The sequence below is a fragment of the Crassostrea angulata genome, chromosome 6 (assembly GCF_025612915.1).
Source record: "Crassostrea angulata isolate pt1a10 chromosome 6, ASM2561291v2, whole genome shotgun sequence".
NCBI lineage: Eukaryota > Metazoa > Mollusca > Bivalvia > Ostreida > Ostreidae > Magallana > Magallana angulata.
This window is the reverse complement of record NC_069116.1, coordinates 42892329-42899508: the sequence shown is the minus strand read 5'-3', so window position 1 is coordinate 42899508 and position 7180 is coordinate 42892329. Positions and strand designations below refer to the sequence as shown.

At 34.5% G+C, this 7180-nt stretch overlaps 1 long non-coding RNA gene across 1 annotated transcript; it reads left to right on the top strand.

Annotated features, from left to right (window-relative positions):
• LOC128190403 (uncharacterized) lies at positions 1-1609 on the top strand. The gene is made up of 3 exons (XR_008244354.1): positions 1-586; positions 1038-1253; positions 1353-1609. It is a non-coding gene; the product is annotated as an uncharacterized LOC128190403 (long non-coding RNA).
• Positions 1610-7180: the final 5571 nt, after the last annotated feature.

Genomic DNA, 7180 nt, shown 5'->3' with positions numbered 1-7180 from the left:
GTCGGCTCGCGAAGCGAGCTGATCCTTGTTGTCAACGCTGATTCATTGCGGATTCACCGAAGCACAAACTCGTATGTGTGTTCCTTCACTGGCTGCAAATAAATCTTGATAAATAAGGCACTTGCAATAGCCTTATTTTTATAATTTGAATAAGTTGATGACAATATTGTGTTGGAAACTTTTATCCTGCATATTTATTACACAATAACCTTGAAGTTCACCTAAAAGTGTGAATAGAATATTGTAAATATTACATGCGGATGAATATTTGCGAAGGGGCACATGAAGGGGGTTATCTCAAAATACGAAATTGTAACAAATTTAAAACTCCCGTATAAAAGACATGCGCTGCTTTGGATTATTAAAAGGTGTATATTATATCTTTTTTTCTCGTAAACAAAAAGAAATTGAGTTTGCTTATGTAACTAATATTGAAACACCCGCAGAATAATATTACGAACAAGTTAACTTTCATGATTTTCACCTCACCCTTTTCGCGGGAAGCTGCAGCTGTTGAGTAAATAGAATCACGAGGAGAAGTTTTCAAGCTGAGCAGTGCAGTGGAGATCGTCAGAACTGTGCAACAGTAAGTCATTGCATCTAATAATAATCTGTTCTAAACCTTATTTTACTTTGGACAGTTTTATAACGGTTTGTTTTCTTTGATATTTATGTTAAGAATTTGCTAGACTGCAAAGCTATATAATCGTTTACCCTGTGTTTTAATTCAATGTACAGTCGTTTTACCGGTAACGAGTATTTGCCAGTATCAAATAATTCTTAGAAAAATTATTGGTGAAAGACGAAGTTAAGGTTTCAAAAAATCCTAGCTAAATATTTATTAAACAAAAATAAATATTCTATATTCTATGAACTGCCGGAAGTGCAAGGCGGAAAAAACGAATCAACCGCTGTGTAAGTTAATCGAACATCCATGCTTAATGTAAATGATTGCGTTTTACAATTATAGCAATTAGCATTTTTTTTTTTAAACCTCTCTTTTAAACAATGCCTTAGTAGCTGTATATGTTTTGTAGAAAGAAATCGCAAGAACTGTATCAGTTGGAGGAAGAGATGTAAAAGTCAAATCTATAACCTTCAAGGATGGGACGGGCAAGTGCAAAGTGTAACTTTGGAGAGAGTTTGCCGAGAAAGAAGTGGGTAAAGGCCAACACTTGAAAATCACTGATGTTGTTGTACAGACGTACAACAACGAGAAGTCTGTCTCAACAACTGGAAGGACAGAAGTTGAGGTATAATTACATCACTTTTTAATATTTTTTAATATTTGTATTTAAAATATCATGCATGTGTTTGGGAAGAACTTGTTCTAATATTTTCTTATTTGTCAGACCATGAAAGCTCCAAGTCAACTAAAGCTCACAGAAAACATCATGGCTGATAACATGGAGGAAAATGGCCTCAGTCTTATCATTGACGACCGGGAAGCATATCCAGCGTACAGAATTTGGTGAAATTGGTGAGGGGTGTTGATGATCAGACTGAAAGAGATTCTCAGATCTGTGCGAAAGGTCTTTATGTACCGGTAAATTGTCGGAAGAAGAAGAGATCTTTAAAACCTTCTCTTCAATTATATTGATTTCTCCTCCAAAGACGAATGGGATTTAGGTAAAACTCATCTCACATGGCATAAACTGGAGAGCATTGTTCGATAAAAAAAAAAAAGCCTTCACGTCGAGTGCTATTTGCTCTATTCCCGATTTGTCAGTCAGAACAAGCTGTTAGCATATCGAGGTGACTGTCCACCCTAAAGATGAACAGAAAAAATATTTAAACTTCGCATCACTTTGTTACTTATCTGGCATCATTTTCCATCTACAGTCAAAGACTTCTTTATGAAGACAACAAAAGAATTGTTGTTCTTATCATATTCATACTTAACTGATGCAAGGATAACAATTTGTTTAGATAAATGGAGTATTCTTCGTTAGAGAAATCTACGGCTATTTCAAAGAAATATGATAGTTATCCTTACAAATTATACAATACTATATTATGTTAATATAAATTACATGTCATTTTTCATGTTTCTGATGACCAAAGCTGGGAGACGAGGTTGTGTGTGGTGTTTAGTTGTCTGCCCATATTGGGGTAGGCAACATAGTATAATGAAACGTGTACGCAATGCGTCTAACTTTGAAAGATTGTTCATAGCAGTGCCCTTTGTACCGGTATACCAACTACACCAACTTCAGAAGCCATGTAAAAATGAAACAAGATTCACAAGTCTCTGGCAGCCACCGTAACCAATTTCCATTCACATTGTCAAGAAGAGAACTGTCCAAAGAGCAGAGTCGTTTTGTCTATGATGCGTCAGTGAACCATTGAAGACTATCGACATGACTTGAAGAATAAGAGGAGGTCTGTCATTGTCCAAGTGATGCATCGCGCTCCATCCCCTTCTCTTCTTTCTCATTCTGCAATATTGCCATGTCTGATGCCAAAATCCTCAAAGACATCCCAAGCTGTGTCAGTACCTGTTTCCAGTCTCCACTGTGCCTACCTCTACTATTTCGACTGCGCCTGTCTTCCCCTGCTTTCCAAGAGTAATGCCCCTTCCGTTATCCATTAGAATGTGCTAACTGGACTATATGCTCTAATGTATATATACAAATACCGTTGAAGTTTTCTGTATTTTTATTATTTTTACTCCGAACACAAAACAAACAATAATGTTCAATTAACATTAATCTGACATTGGCTCGCAGCCGTGCAGCAAGAATAAGTCAAGATTTGGATTCTCTTGTAAGCATAGACGCGGAAGAGGATATACTGGTTGGTAGGGATCAAATCTTGGACGCATCTGTCCATTCTAAAAAGGATAAAAACAATATCTGCAACTCAAGCCGTATAAATAATTCTAGATCAGTTCCTACTCCACAAAACTTTGTAGAGTCTGACAATAATGTTACCAATACAGGTACAGCACCTGTTACAGGTCATATAGGTTTGTGTCTCTCACATGCAATTCCCTATCACCAAACAGGTCAAGCAATGTACCTGTTACATGCAAATTAAAGTTTTACCGGTATCCAGATACCTTACTCATGTCCAAGACCTACCTGATCGAAGATGGTGTATTATTATATGAAGTGGGTGATTTTTTGATATGAAGATATTGCTTTATTATGTAATGGTGATATTTTATGTGACGGCGATTTTTTTATATGATTGTGCTAATTTATATGAAGGTGTTCTTAAATGATTGGGGTTTCTTTGTGATGGTGATCACGAGGAATTCCTCTTTTTTAAAAAAGTTCTTCACCTAAAACGCACAAAACAAAGGCACTTTACTGGTACATAAAGATACATGGAAGTAGCACGTTTTCTTCCTATATAAGAGCGTCACGCTATAGCGTGACGATTTTGCTAAAACAGCATTAAAATGAAAAAAATATTTTATTTAATCTATCGTCCTAATTATGTTAATAAACTTCGTTTAATAGGGAATTTAACTAAAAAAGAAGCATTTAATAACAAATCTTTTGCTATGCTTCTGTCGTTCGCAAACCAAAGTCATGATGTTGCTAAGCACGTGATTTATTGGCGGTTGTTGATTTGCTGAGATAAGTAACGTAAAAATAAATGTTTGACAGTTCTGAAAATGTAAGCATTTAATTAGCTGAATGAGGTATCATGCCTTTTGTTTATGATGATTTGTATGAAATTTGTCGTGAGGGGCAATTTTTCATTGTCTTCAGGAGTTACGAATTTTAGTGCACGTGGTATATGTGACTCTTGTAAAGTTGGAACAGTGAAACTTGTTGAAGATATTCTACACTAAAGACGGCGGTGAAGCAACTAGCTTTGCAATAAGAAAACTCCTGATAGAGAAAGATCGTGGTTTTCGGCTGTCATTTTGCTATTGGAGCAGGTTGTAAAATTGACATTACTTGATTAATGAAATATCCAGAGAAATTAAGATCGGTAGTGATCATACCATAGTAAAATTTCGCCATGGATGCGTATTTTTGCATTCCCAAACAGGACAGTAAGAATCGGAGGACCCGGAAAGCTCGTTGAAATTGACGACAGTAAATTTGGCAAAAGTACCACCATGGTAAGATAGTAGACGGAGTGTGGGTATTCGAAGGGATAGAAAGAGAATCAAAGAAGTTTTTTGTTTTAATTCATTTGTAGAAGTGCAAATACATTAATCCCGATCATCAAGTAATTTGTTGAACTTGACACAATCATTTTGTCAGATTGTTGGAAGGCAAAGTCTTCATTGCAATCTAAAGGCTATCAACACTTAACCGTCAACTATTCCATAGATTTTAAAAACAGAGAAACGTGAGCTAACACGGCATATGTGAACGCGTTGAATGGATTCAGGAAAGCGAGAAATTTATCGTTAGCTTCCTTCAAATATTTTTTTCTGATTTAGTATTAAATCAATTAGCTGTCGTAGCGTTGTGTTTGAGTCTCGGTTTTGGGGAGAGATTCTTTAAAATTTTATTTCAGTAGACTCAATAAGATTATGAGATGACAGTTCTTAGCCAATTTGACCCCTAAACCAGTTAGACCATTTTAGAGATTTGTTAAGACTTCAGAGATCAAAATATGTAAACTTTTGGTAGACCTTTAATTGTCAATCTTTTAAAATATTCACAGTTTCATATCAAAACATTTCACACGCACATTCTTTTGCTACAAGCAATCAAGGACATTGATTTTTTTAAAGCTCAAGTTAAAAATGTAAAAGTGTTAACAAACAACACATGAACAACGGTGTTAGGATACCCATAAATTCAAAAAAATGTTGAAATGGCGGTATTTGTCACCCCACCCCAAATGAAAAGCATAAACCCTGCTCCGTCGGAGGTAATTTCACAAGTTTAGATAGAAGACTTTGTGGACATCTTCACTTTATACATTTAGAGATATAATTATATTTTGGGGTAATCAAACTATAACGCAAATTTTAAAAAATATATAGTAATGTCATCTTTCCAAAACGTTGAATACAAATAGACATATATTTAATGTCTTATTCAAAAGTAAAACAAGTAGGGGTCACATCTTAAAAATTTGAGATATAGCATATAATGAGCTAATTTTAGGCCAAAATTGGTGTAAATTTTTTCTAAACTTTTCTGAAATTAGGGAAAAAAATAAAATTTTATTCTCTAGTAATGAGGGTCTCTCGGATGGGACCTATAAAACAGCAGGTATTGGCACGATAAAGAACCCTACTCTATCGCGATCGGCGTTTGGTGACTCAGAAAGAACAAGTGAAATATTCTTGGATGGGACATACTACCCCAGACATTCAGTGAATGTCGATACTCATAGAAGGGATCATCAAAATTTACCAACGACCATAAGGGCCTCATGGACCGGAAGACTTATGCTTTAAAGGCCAAATTTTCTTAAATAATTTTCTACAGTAGCTCCCTAAAATGTGTGAAAATAGACTTAATTCAAAGTTATGTTGTTTATGAACCCTTATCAAAACTTGAAATTTATGGGTCTTTGGGATGGAAGTCAATATGTCCATGTAGTAAAAATTAAATCTTAGAAAATCTTCTTATAACTCCCACAATGGTTGTTATATATTTTTAAAAATAAAATTGCATGGTTGTAATGTCCATGAAACTATCTACCTTAAATTTTGAAATTAAAGGCAGGGGTTGAGACCAATTGTTGGACTAATATACATGGCCATACATACAGTGAAAATTCAAAATGTACTTTAAATCTTCTCTTCTCCCACAGTACTTGAAGATAAACTTAATGCTTGATTATTGTGCTCCGCCACAACAAAAGTTGTGAATCTCGTATCTACATGTACGTAGTAAAAATAAACTTTTCAATATTTTCTTCTGTACTTTCCCTGTCGCGGGAGATTTTCTTTAAAATACTGTTCACATATCATGAAAAGAATCCTTCAACATACAGACTTAAAATTGAACCTTAGATTGCAGAAAACTTACCTGAACTCTGCCAACATTATTGACCTTGCCTTATATTTTTAGTTAAATTTCACATTCTCAGTTATTTCCTGAATATGCAGAAGGACTTCAAGATTGACACAAAACACAATAATAACTCAGTGAGATGAAATGTAATGTAAGTTTTTAACCTTTTCGATGACATAAAACACAATAATAACTCAGTTAGATGTAAGTGTAAGTTTTTAACCTTTGCCTTCTCCAAGTGTGCTTTTCTGATCAAAAGTTGTCCGTTGTCTGTTGGTGTTGTTGTAAACTTTCATATTTTCATCTTCTTCTGCAGAACCACTGGGCTTTTTTCAACCAAACTTGGCACAAAGTACATGTATCACTGGGTAAAGAGGATTTAAGTTTGTTCAAATGAATGACCACACCCTTTTTAAAAGGGAGGTAATTTAAAATAATTAAAAATTTGTTAATATTTTTCAAAAATCTTCAACGTAAAAACTGTTAGTCCATAAAAGCCGTAACTTGTATGGAAGCATCCTCAGGTAGTGTAGATTCAAGTTTATTCAAATTATGGTCCCCGGGGGTAAGGTTTGGCCACAATATGGGGATCAAGTTTTACTTGGAAATATAAAGAGCAAATCTTTAAAAAATTTCTGAAAAACTAATTAGCCAGAAAAAGCTTAAACTTGTATGGAAGCACTCTCAAGTAGTATAGCTTCAAATTTGTTTAAATCATGGTCTTTAAGTGTAGGTTGGAGCCACAATAGGGGGATTAATTTTTACATAGGAATATATAAGGGAAATATTTACAAAATCTTCTTCTCAAAAACTATTATGCCAGAAAAGCTCAAATTTAAGTGGAAGCATCCTCAGACAGCGTAGATTCAAATTTGTTCAAATCATAATCCCTGGGGTATGATGGGGCCACATGGGGGGGGGGGTCAAATTTTTACACAAGAAGATATAGAGAAAAATCTTTATATTTCCTACAGGTTTTGGGGAGAGTTTGACATATGTCTTACCAAACTTCATATTAAATGAAATTATTAAAATGAATTCATTTTTTACATGTAAAGAAATTGTAATAACCAGTCAACCATATTATATCTTTCAATTTTTTTCATGTGGTTACTTATTTAACTCATCAGTCAATCTTTAAACTTTGTCCCTAAAAGAGACACAAGGGAATATTTGGGTCTTGGAAGGGGTGGAAGCTTAGTTCATTTAAATTAAATGACCCCAAATCAATTAGTTTT